Raw genomic sequence first — 13,420 nt, forward strand, 5'->3', positions numbered from 1 at the left:
TTGAGGCTCTTTCAGAGTCAGGGGAATGAGACCCTTTATTGTTACTGTTTTTTGGCATATTGAACATGCCACGGGTAGCTTGTAAGGCTCTGCCATGCAGGCAGGATACTCTGGTAGCTTGCCAGGCTCTCCAAGATATATATATGGGCTGGATCGATAGCACAGCAGGTAGGGCGTTTGTCTTGCAAGCAGCCAACATGGCCGACCCGAGTTCGATTCCTCCACCCCTCTATGAGAGCCCGGCAAGCTACCGAGAGTATCTCGCCTGCACGGCAAAGCCTGGCAAGCTCCCCGTGACGTATTCGATATGCCAAACACAGTAACAAGTGTCACAATGGAGACGTCACTGGGCCCGCTCAAGCAAATCGATGAACAATGGGAGGACAGTGACAGTGACAGATATATTTATATTTATTATAAATTTATTTTATAATAAGTTATTATTATAAAATAATAATAAATTGGGCTGGAGTGATAGCACAGCAGTAGGGCGTTTGCCTTGCATGCAGCCAACATGGCCGACCCGAGTTCGATTCCTCTGCCCCTCTCGGAGAGCCCGGCAAGCTACCGAGAGTATCTTGCCCACACGGCAAAGCCTGGCAAGCTCCCCGTGACGTATTCAATATGCCAAACACAGTAACAAGAAGTCTCACGATGGAGACGTTACTAGGGCCGCTCGAGCAAATTGATGAACAATGGGAGGACCGTGACCGTGAATAATAAATTATTATTATTGCTGGGCTCTCCAAGAGATATATATATTTATATATATTTATTATATATATTTATATTTATTATAAATTTATTTTACAATATTTATTATAAATATACATATTTCTCTATAGTTTGTTGCCTACTGCCTTAATCCCATCAAATATGGTGTGGTAACTATGGAAAATGTTTCCAGAAATATGTTCACTCATATGTGAGGCTTGGCCTGAGCGTGTGGAAAGCAGCCTGGAGTTGCAGGTCTAAAGAGAGGAAAAACACACCTAAACCCTGTTTTTCTCTCATGGGATGCAGGTGGTCGAGAAGTCTGGAAAAACGTTTTTGATCATGCTTCCCGTGAGGAGGAGTGATTGGGGAGGCATGGTGAGAAGATAAAAAAGCGGCTCTGGGCAGAGGTTGGATTGGACTGGGGGGGGGGGGGGGTTTGACGATTGGAGAGGATTGGTGGTTGGAGGTTGTTGGATTGTTGGATGGATTGATTGATGGGTTGATTGAAGGAGAGACAGCAGAGAGAGATAGAGGAGACAGATACAGCGGAAAGAATTGTGGGGTTAGAGAGAGATAGACACAGAGAAAGAGATCGGGGAGAGATGAGAGATTGAATAGATGGCAACTAATCAGCAACCAGCTTGGCCCTCGTTCTTTGTTCTTTCTTCGTCTGTCCAAGGCAACAGCCTTCTCGGGTGGAGAACCGGTTTGAGAGCATAAAACGCAGGCGGGTGAGAGGGCCGCCTGGAGAGCCCACAAACATCCTTTCACGTGTAATCCATGCGCTCATGAGGGGCTTACACAGCCCTGCAGTGTGGGGAATTTCACAGCTCCTCATGAGCGTGGAATTTGTTTTTACAACCCTCTGCCCTAGTACATTTCCCATACTATTCCACACATCTCCTATGAATCCTTTGTTCTCCAACAGTAGGTACCTATCATCTGTGTGCAGTATTTGGTTGTGTATAAATCTAATGTGCTTGTGGACAAGTTCTTAGGACATGTATTTAAGCCATCTCTGTAGTCTGCATCACTGTGCATATGCTCTTTTAGAACTGAAATTAAAACAAAAGGCTGGCGCAGTATTTTCTTGCATAATTCAGCATCATGTGTGTTCTATATAATGCTGTTATCATCACCAACAGGAGAGGTACTAGAGATACATCATTGTGTCTTCCTCGTGTTTAAATGAAGATAGTGATATTAAGAAAGGGAATGTTCAAGAATGGGAGATTAACTCCCAGGGGTGGTAGAGATAAGGACCAGGAAGTCTGCTCCACGGCTTGAAAACAGGCCTCACATGCTGGGGGAAAAGGCAGCTCAGAGAGAGAAGGGAACGCCAAGTAAATGATGTTGGGAGGACCCATTTGGGTTGAAAGATGCATGCTGAAAGTAGACTATAGACCGAACATGATGGCCACTCAATACCTCTATTGCAAACTACAACACCCAAAAGGAGAGAGAACAAGAGGGAATTCCCTGCCACAGAGGTGGGGTGGGGGATAGGTTGGGGGTAATGGGAAGGATATTGGGAACATTAATGGAGGAGAATGGGCACTGGTGGAGGGATGGGTAAACGATTATTGTATGACTTAAATATGAAACTTTGTAAGTTTGTAACTACCTCACGGTGATTCACTACTGAAAAAATACTTAAAAAATTTCCAGATGCTTTAAAAAATAAAGGGAATTTTCATTCAGTGATTATTTTTTGAGTATCTAGAATGTGTTAACTGACATAACAGATATAAAGATAAACCAGATGCTATCTCAGCCATCTATTAAGTTTATTTCTAGTTGGAAAAGCACATTATGGATGAATAGCTCACATGAAAGGAAGAGCAGAGTAAGTTCAGTATAAATTCCTTAGCACGGTGTGAAGAAAGAAAGAGGAAAGTGCTTATCACTAATATCATCATAGAAAATCACATTTGATCTTAAACTTGAGGTGTTCCATCAAAATGGGAATTGGAAACAATCCAGACTTGCTCACATAAAATAGACAATTAGTCTTGACTGGTTTGTAGAAAATCATCAGAGGACAATTATGGAAAGGTGGATTTGGGACAGTTGAGGCTATTGAATGCTTTCTTCCCCCACATCCTATGCATCTTTTTTCCTCTGCCAATATTTTCTCATCATTCTTATAGGTCTTAACCTGTACATGACCTTCCCCATGCTTTCCCTGGATTGTTTTTCTAAGCATATACCCTCACTTCATTATTCACTATCAATATACCCCTTTTCCTTCCTAGAATTTAGTGTTATATTAATTTATAGTTATTTAAATGTTACCTTTGTGCCAGGAGACTAAGAAATTTCCTCCAGAACAAGGTTTGTCTTTGATTTGCTGTTTTTTCAACATGAAACACAATGTCTATGTACTTTTGTGAGGATAGGGGCATGATAACAAAAACAAAGAACTCAGTTAAACAGATAATGTGAAGAACCAACTTTGGTTAGGAGTTTGCTGTGCTAACTAAGGGAGAGAAATAAGATTGTATCCTTAGATCATTAGAGAAATGTTGGGACTTAAAAAGTCAAAGAGGAGCCAGTGAATGAGTGAGTTAAGGAAAAGTCAAAGTAGTCTGGAAAAATGAAATCGATGATGATAACAAGAACATGGCATTTTCATCTTCTTCTGGTATTAAAGCTGAGTATGCAGTGTCTGAATGTCATGCTTTGGAGCTTGTAGCCATTATTGAGAACTTTAAAGTACTCAGTAAGCAAGAATTAAATGAACAAAGTAAGCAAAGCAGGAAAACTATTTAGTCCTTATTGAGAAGACAGCAGAGTGAAGAGTAAGAAAATGAGATAAGCAAGCAGATGGAGATTTTAAAAAAAGAGTCAGAATCTGCACTTGTTTGTTCATTGCAGCACTCTTTACAATAGCCAGAATCTGGAAAAAACCTGAGTGCCCTAGAACAGATGACTGGTTAAAGAAACTTTGGTACATCTACACAATGGAGTACTATGTAGCTGTTAGAAAAGACGAAGTCATGAAATTTACATACAAGTGGTACTACATGGAAAGTATCATGCTAAGCGCGAAATGAGTCAGAAAGAGAGGGATAGACATAGAAAGATTGCATTCATCTGGGGAACATAAAGTAACAAAATAGGAGACTAACACCCAAGAGTGGCCGAGATTATTATCAGGAGGTTTGCTCCATGGCTTTGAGGCCAGCCACACATGATAGGGGAAAAGGCAGCTCAGATAGAGAAGGGAGCACCAAATAAAGGGTGTTGCGAGGATCCTCCCAGGATGGGAGAAGCATGCTGAAAGTGGACTATAGACCGAACATGACTGCCACTCAATACCTCTTTTGCAAACCACAACACCCAAAAGGAGAGAGAGAACAAAAGGGAATGCCCTGCCACAGAGGCAGGGTGGGATGGGGAGATGGGGGGGTGGAAGGAATACTGGGACCCGTGGTGGTGGAAAATGGGCACTGGTGGAGGGATGGGTATTCGATCATTGTATAATTGAAATCCAAGCACCAAAATTTGTAAGTCTACAACTGTACCTCATGGTGTTTCACTAATAAAAATTTAAAAATAAATAAAATAAATAAGAGTCAGAGTCCAAAATACAGAGAGAACCCACTGAATGGGAAAATATATTTACCCAATACCCATCAGATAAGGAGTGCATATCCAGGATATACAAGACATTAGTAGAAATGTACAAGAAAAATAACCTCCAGCCGCATCAAAAAATGGGGAGAAGAAAATGAATAGAAACTTCCTCGAAAAAGAAATAGAAATAGCTAAAAGGCACATGAAATAATGCTATTCATCACTAATCATCAGGGCTATGCAAATCAAAACAACAATGAGATATCATCTCACACCACAGAGACTGGAACACATCAAAAAGAACAAGAGCAATCAGTGCTGGTGTAGATGTGGGGAGAAAGGGACTCTCTTTCATTGTTGGTGGGAATGCAGACTGATCCAGCCTTTCTGGAAAACAATATGGCATTCCTCAAAAAACTAGAAATTGAGCTTCCATATGATAACAATAGCAATTCTGGGAATATATCCCAGAGATTCAAAAAAGCATAGTAGAAATGACATCTGTATGTGTGTGTTCAGTGCAGCACTGTTCACAATAGCCAAAATCTGGAAACAACCTAAGAACCTAAGTGCCCCAGAACAGATGACTGGTTAAAGAAAATTGATACATCTACAAAATGGGATACTATGCAGCTGTTAGAAAGATGAAGTCATGAAATTTGCTTGTAAGTGGATGGATATGTAGAGTATCATGCTAAGTGAAATGAGTCAGAAAGAGAGGGATCGACATAGAATGACTACACTCATTTGTGGAATATAAAATAACATAATATGAGACTAATCCCCAAGAACAGTAGAAAAAAGGGCGAGAAAGATTGCTCCATAATTGGAAGCCTGCCGCATGAGTTTAGGGAGAAGGCAGCTGGGATAGAAAAGGGATCACTAAGTCAATGATGGTTGGAGGAATCACTCGGGAAGGGAGAGGTGTGCTCAAAGTAGATAAAGGACTAAACATGATGGCCTTTCAGTATCTGTATTGCAAACCATAATGCCCAAAAGCAGAGAGAAAGTAAGAAAGAAATTGTTTGTCATAGAGGAAGGGGGTGAGGTCGGATGGGGGTGGCAGGAGGGATACTGGGGACATTGGTGGTGGAAAATGTACACTGGTGGAGGCATGGATATTCAATCATTGTATGATTGAAACTCAATCATGAAAGCTTTGTAACTGTATCTCACAGTGATTCAATTTTAAAAAAGAGATATAAGGGATCAAAATCCTGCAGGAAGTTTTAGGTTCTCTGTATTTAACACTCTCCAGGAAACAAACCACATTTATATTCACCACAGATTTGGGCCAATCAAATCTCTTTCCTCTGAGACTTGGCTGAAGACTAACCTATCTCTTTCATGGAGCACCTACTAAGTGACATATTTGGTGCTAGTAACTGGGAATATAAAGAGAAATCAGACATCATCTTTGCTCTCAAAGAGCCAAAGAAAGATACAATTAAAGAGGTAAAGCACCATAAAAATGTTCTAAATGTGGCAATAATAGGCAGCGTGAAGGGGTGCTTCAGAGCACAACTACTATAGCAAAACAGCCATCCTGGGTTTGATTCATGGCTATAATTTCGACACTATGTGACCTCCTTGTACCTTGGTTTCCTTGTCTGTAATTTAAGAATAAGAGCATTCACCTGAAAAGAAAAAAATAACAAACGGAACTACATCAAATTAAAAAGCTTTTGTACAACAAAAATCAAGCTATAGTAAAAAGACACCCTACTGAATTGGGAAAATTTGTGCACACTACAGCAGATAAAGGGCTAGTATCCAAAATCTGTAAAGTACACACTAAGCTCAATAACAAAAATCCAATGACTCCATTCAAAATTGGGGAGAGGAGTTAAATACAGTCCCAAAGAAGACATACGAATAGGCATGTGAAAAGGTGCTCATCATACATACAAGTGGTTCTACATGCAAGTATCATGCTAAGTGAAATGAGCCAGAAAGAGAGGGACAGACATAGAAAGACTGCACTCATCTGGGGAATATAAAGTAAAAGAATGGGAGACGAACACACAAGAATAATTGAGATAAGTACTAGGAGATCTGCTCCATGGCTTGGAAGCCAGCAGCACATGCTGGGGGAAAAGGCAGCTCAGATAGAGAAGGGAACACCAAGTAAAGGATGTTTGGAGGATTCGCTCGGGATGTGAGATGTGTGCTGAAAGTAGACTATAGGCCAAACACGATGGCCACTCAATACCTCTATTGCAAACCACAACACCCTAAAGGAAAGAGAGAGTAAAAGGAATGCCCTGCCACAGAGGCGGGGTGGGGAGATGGGGTGGGGGTTGGGAGGGCTACTGGGATCATTGGTGGTGGAGAATGGGCACTAGTGGAGGATGGGCACTTGATCATTGTATAACTGAAACCCAAGCGCGAAAGTTTGTAAGTCTACAACTTGTACCTCATGGTGTTCCATTAATAAAAAAGGTGTTCATCATTATTTATCACTTGATCACTTGATCACTTGATTTATTCATCGATTTACTCTAGTGGGTGCCAGTAATATCTCCATTCATCCCTGTTGCGTGCTAGCATAGCCCAATGGCATCTGTTCGTTCTAGGAACCACCATCTCCGAATGCAACAGTTATATATACCTACGTCGAGAAATCAACATGATGAATGACCTGGCACCTGAGTTACGCAGGAGGAAGAGAGCGGCTTGGAATGCCTTCAAGAGCGTTGAAGAAATAACTAAGAGGACAAAGAACTTCCAGCTTCTAGCACATCTCTTCGATTCCACTGTTCTTCCTGCATTAACATATGCCTCAGAGACCTGGGCCCTATGAAAACAGGATGAGAACGCTATTCGGGTCTCTCAAAGAGGAATTGAAAGAGCTATGCTTGGAATATCACGCTTCACTCAAATGAGAGATAGAATCCAGAGTTCTGATCTCCGTCAAAGCTCAAGAATGAGGGATGCTGTCTCATTTGCCAAGGCATCAAAAATCAGATGGACTGGACACGTAATGAGGTTTACAGACAACCGCTGGACTAGAGCCATTACTGACTGGATTCCACGGGACATCAAAAGATCGCATGGATGTCCACCTACAAGATGGTCAGACTTCTTCGTCAAGACCCTGAATGATCATTATTTATAATTAAGGAAATTTAAATCAAAATAACATTAATATTTCATCTCATACCAGTGAAAATGGCATATATCAAAATGTCTGGAAATACAATGATAGTTGGAAATGATCAATCTGGACAAGAACTCAGTGCTGAAAGTAAGTTAAGAGATACACATGAGAACCTTTAAGTTCCTGTATGCCAAACCACAACACCCAAAAGGAAATAGAGGGAGTGTGTGGGCACCTGCAAGTGAAGAAAAGTGTCTGTCTCAAACCCTCTCCATGACATAGAAGCTAAAGGCATCTTTAAAGATGAAACACCACTGACCAAGCAAGTGAAAGCAAAGAAAAACAAATGAGACTACATTAAGCTAAGAAGTTTCTGTACCTCAAAAGAAACAGTGACTAAGATACAGAGACAGGCCACCAAATGGGAAAAATATTTACCCAATACTCATCAGATAAGGAGCACTGGTAGAACTTTATAAGAAAAAACCTCCAACTGCATCAAAAAATGGGAAGAAGTAATGAACAGAAACTTTCTCAAAGAAAAAATTACAAATTGCAAAAACTCACACTAAAATGTTCTACATCACTAATCATCAGTGAGATACAAATCAAAACAAATATGTGATATCACCTTACACCACAGAGACTAGCACACATCAAAAAGAATAAGAAGAACTAGCGCTGGTGTGGATGTAGGAAGAAAGGAACTCACATTAATTGTAAGTGGGAATGCCAACTGGTACAGACTTTTTGGAAAACAATATGGGCATTCTACAAAAAACTAAAAATTGAGCTTCCATATTACCCAGAAATACCACTTCTGGGAATATATCACCAGGCTGCAAAATACGCATGGCAAAAATGACATCTGCACGTGTGTGTTCATTGCAGCACTGTTCACAATAGCCAGAATCTGGAAACAAATAGAGCCTAAGAACAGACGACTGGTGGTTAAAGAAACTATGGTACATCTATACAATGGAATAACAGACAGCTGTTAGAAAATAATGAAGCCGGGACTAGAGTGATAGTACAGTGGGTAGAGCATTTGCCTTGCACGTGGCCAACCTGGGTTTGAGTCCCAGCATCCCATATGGTCCCCTGAGCACCACCAGGAGTAATTCCTGAGTGCAAAAGCCAGGAGTAACCCCTGTGTATTGCCAGGTGTGACCCAAAAAGAAAAAAAAAGAAAAGAATGAAGCCTGCGGGTTTGGTGGTGCCAGCAGGACCAACCTGTACCTGCAGGGCGAGTGCATCAGCAACCTGATGGTGCCTTCAGGCTTCCTCATACCCCAAAATTGCTGTTGCGCCTATGGCCAGACCTCAACAACTTGGGATCAAGTTTACCTAGAAATTAAATGGCCAAAGGTTAGGTATGTGGGAGCCACACCCACAAACCACCAGCTCAGCTATACAAGCTCATTTATTGACCTTATTTCAGAGACCCATAGATAAATCTTGAAAGAAATCAAAAGCCACGGTTAATCTCAGACCCGCACATGGCTGAACAGACTGGTGTAAGTCAGAGGGGGGTGGGTTGGCCTGGTGGGTTGGCCTGGTGGCCTGCCCAAGCAGACTCCCAGCAGCTGCTTGCTTCCACAATCCAAAATTGCTGCTATATCCCTGGTCTGACTTCACTGTCTCAGGATGGACCCCACCAAGATATAATCTGCTGAATGTTTTATAATGTGGATCTTAATGCACCAACAGCCCTGACCCAGAGACACAGCAGCAAGTCCTAGAATAAACCACAGTACTGGAGATCTCTCCGGGCCCCATACCAGGCCAATGTCACTGGGGCACCCCACAAGGAGCAGGTGCAGTCTCCCCACCTACTCCAGATGGAACCCCAGTGACCAAGAGTTTCCAAAAGCAAGGTCCAGGTATGCAGGTTCCAGGACTGACTCTCCAGGTTGCCTGGCGGCAGAGAACCCGGGCTGTCCCTGTCCCTCCCCCAGGGTCCCGCCCACCCAGCAGACTGGCTGTCATGCCCACAATTTGCTTCTGGTCACCATTGTAGCACACCAACAGCCCTGGCCTAAGATTCCCAATTGAATCCCAAAATGGATTAGTGCCATATAGAGATGTCTCTGGAACCCAATCATTTACAATCTAGAAATTTACACTTACAATCGTGTCCATGTGAACTTTCATGATACTCAAAATAAGCCCTGGAAAATAAATTATCTAGCATCTGCTCCTGGCAGGTTGGCTTGAATGGTGGTGGGAAATTTTGAGAAAAACATAATGCCCAAAATTAGAGAAAGAGTATTGGGGAAATTGTCTGCCATAGAGGCAGGATGAGGACCAGGATGTAGGTGGTGGAAAATGTGCACTGGTGGAGGGATGGGTGTTTCATCATTGTATTGCTGAATCTCAAACATGAAAGCTTTGTAACTCTATATCATTGTGACACAATTAAAAAAATTAACGTTGAGTTCATGCCCAATTCAATCAGCTTAACAAATGGCTGAACAAATAGCAGTACTTCTACATTATTAAAAAAAGAAAATAATAAAGATATGAAATTCATTTATAAATGGATAGAAATATAGAGTATCATGCTAAGTGAAATAAATCAGAAGGAGAAGGAAAGACATAGAATGACTGCACTCATTTGTTGGGTATAAAAAAAAAGAAATAGGGTCGGAGTGATAGCACAGTGAGGAGGGTGTCTGCTTTGAACGCTGCCAGCCTGGGTTCAATCCCTGGCATACCATATGGTCCACCTGTGCACCACAAGAAGTTAATTTCTGAGCACAGAGCCAGGAGTAATCCCTGAGCATTGCCGGGTGTGACCCAAATATAAATTAATTAAATTAAATTCAGTTTGGATGTTTAAAAAATAATAATAAAAAAGAAATAAAACATAGTGATAGACTAACACCCAAGGACCATAGAAACAAGGGTCAGTATTAGAGGCACAAGGTTGAAAGCCTGCCTCAAGGGCTAGGGGAAAGAGCAGTTGAGACAGAGAAGGAACCATTATAACAATAATGATCAGAAGGGATTGCTCTGGATGCGAGATGAGTGCTGGAAGTGGGCAAACAGGCAAACATGATGGCATTTCAATATGTGTGTTGCAAATGATAATGCCCAAAAGTAGAGAGACAGAGAGAGAGAGAATAAAAGTGCCCGCCATGGAGTCAGGCCGAGGGCAGTGTGGCACAAGGGATATGGGGGTATATTGGTGGTGGAAAACGTACACTGGTGGAGGGATGGATGTTGAAACATTTTATGATTGACTCTCAATCATGAAAGCTTTATAACTGTATCTCATGGTGACACAGTGATTCAATTAAAAAATTTCAAAAAGAAAAGAAAAAAGAAAAATCGCTGTCTCAGGGGCAGGCTGCGGGGAGGTGTGGAATAAGGGAAACTGGGGATATTGGTGGTGGGAAATGTACACTGGTGAAGGGAACAGTATTGGAACATTGTATGACTGAAACACAGTCATGAATAAATAACATTGTTACTGTGTATCTCATGGAGATTAAATTTTTAAAAATTGTCTAAATATAGCCAGTGTTGGTGGGGTTGTGGTGAGAAAGGAACCCTTCTCCACTGTTGGTAGGAATGTTGGCTGATTTAGCCTCTGTGAGAATTGAAGATCTATTTAAAAATAAGAATAGAAGTCCCATATTACCCAGCAATACCCCTACTTTGCATGTACTCCCAAAACACAAAAATACTTACAAATTTGAAAGGATATATGCGCACCTGTGTTCATTGTAGTACTTAGTAAAATAGCAAAGATGAAAACAAACCAAACGGCCACTACAGATGAGTAGATCAAGAAGCCGTGTTGTATATATATATGTATATATATATATATATACATATATATATACACACACTGGAAAACTGTGCAGCTCTAATCTATAAAGAACATAACCATGCAGTTAGCCATGGCATGGACAGAATTATCATGCTGAGTGAAGTCAGTCAGAAGGAAAGGAATACAGAGCAATCTCTTTAATATGCAGTACTTTAAAATACATAGCAAGGTAGCAACAAAAGGCCAAAGGCAACAGAATGGAAGAACTGATCCACAGAATTGAATTGGGAAAGGGGCCCCTGAAACTTGGAAAAGGGAGGCAGGAACTCTGGTGATGGATGTGGTGCTGAAATTATGTACACATGAAACCATCATTTAGCAGCACTATAAATCACAGTACTTCAATCAATAGTTTTTTTTAAGAACTTCTAACTCATAGGGTTGTTCAGAGGCTATACATGAATTAAAATGAATTTAGTGAAATGTCTCTGGCACCACATAAGCTCATTAACTGACATGATCCAGAGACCCATAAATAAATCTTGGAAGATATCAACAAGCAGCCGAGATGCTTCCAGATCCCACGCCAGGCTAAACCTCATATCTGGGGCACCCTGGAGTGGGGCAGGTGAATCCCCCCCACCCACCCTAACAGAGCTCACAGCCAGAAACCTCCAGAACCCAGCTACTGCCATGCTCACAGCCGATTTACACACGTTCGGATGAGCCTCATCTATGAATGGATCTGTTGAAAAATGCAGGTATACAGGGTTTGTGACCAAAATCTCCAGGCTTTCATGGAGTTGGGGTTGGGCAATCTCCCCTCATATTCCGATTCTTTCAGTCATGCCTGACAGTCACGCCCACCTAACTGCCTCTGCACCATATAAGCTCATTAACCCGCCATGATACAGATACTCCCAAATAAATCTTGGAAGAGATCAACAGGCTGCGGAGATGCCTCAGACTCCGAAGTCACATCCAGTTAAAAATTTAACTCCAGCTACATCACCCAATTAAAAACTTTAGAATTCCTGGAGTGCATGAGACATCTCTTGCTCTATGCCACCAGGAGTAGCACACATTGGATATGATGTAAGGTAGAAGGCAACCAATCTCAATTAAAAAAAATATTAGTACACAAGGCTCAACCTGAAACATATTAGTAATCTCTTAATGAAGGGTTCAATGACTCCAGGGTGAAATAAAACAATCTTCACACACTTTCGTCTAAGAAAAACTTTTTTTGATCATTTTTAGAGAATTATTCATAATAATCAATACAAAATAACTTATTTAGGGGCTTCTATTGGGGCAGGGTTGGGTGATGGTTGGGAAAATTTAAAATAATGTTAGTGGGTAAGGTATAGTGGTGGTGGGATTGGTGTTGAACTATTGAATGTAATAAGTTATTGTGAACAAATTCATAAAAAATAAATAAAAATATTTTAGACTTTAAAATTTATTTAGTACACTTAGCATAAACTATTAACTGTTGTAAACATGATAAACATTCTGTGGGCATCTAATAGAGCAGAGGAGAGATCAGTCAGTTGTGACTTATGTGGTAGGAGGGAAGAAAAGGTGCTTCAGGAAAGGCAGGAAGAGTAAGGGAAGTCTTGAGTGGTGTGAACAGTAGTATTCCATGTAAGTAAGATGGGGTGGCAGCAAGAGCAGTTATAAGCCACAAAGCAGTGTGAGTAAAAACACAAAGTTGTGGCACATTCAGGTAAAGAGTCAGGGGCCAGAGAAATACCTCACAGGGCTGGAATGCTTTCCCTGTGGGATTTCTGGGGTCCATCTCTCATCCATTTTGTCCAAAACAAAACCAAATAATGACAAAACAAGAGCAGGAGTGAAAGAACAAGGTCTGATGGAAGAAGTTCCATTCTAAAGCAGTTTGGACCTCTTCCCTGTAAAACAGATCCTATGGGAGAAGCAGAGCACGTTACATGTCAAATTCTTCAGGTACACAGAGGATAACTGTGAGGACAAAGGAATCGTCAGAACATTTTCTAAAAGTTCTTCACTGAGAGCAAGTGACTCTGAATCCTCAAATCAACCATTTCCCATTCCTTTGTAGATTTTTGGTTTGTTTGCTTGTCCCTCACCAGGAAACCCAGACAGACAATGGGGCAGTGAGGATCACCTCAGTTAAGCATCAGGAATTAAACTCAGGCCTCAGGTCCTTTCTCGCTGGGAATCCCTAAAAACAGGGCTATCAGGAGAGCACCAGGTTTGAACTC

Source organism: Sorex fumeus, unplaced genomic scaffold (assembly GCF_029834395.1).
Source record: "Sorex fumeus unplaced genomic scaffold, SorFum_2.1 ptg000073l, whole genome shotgun sequence".
Lineage (NCBI taxonomy): Eukaryota > Metazoa > Chordata > Mammalia > Eulipotyphla > Soricidae > Sorex > Sorex fumeus.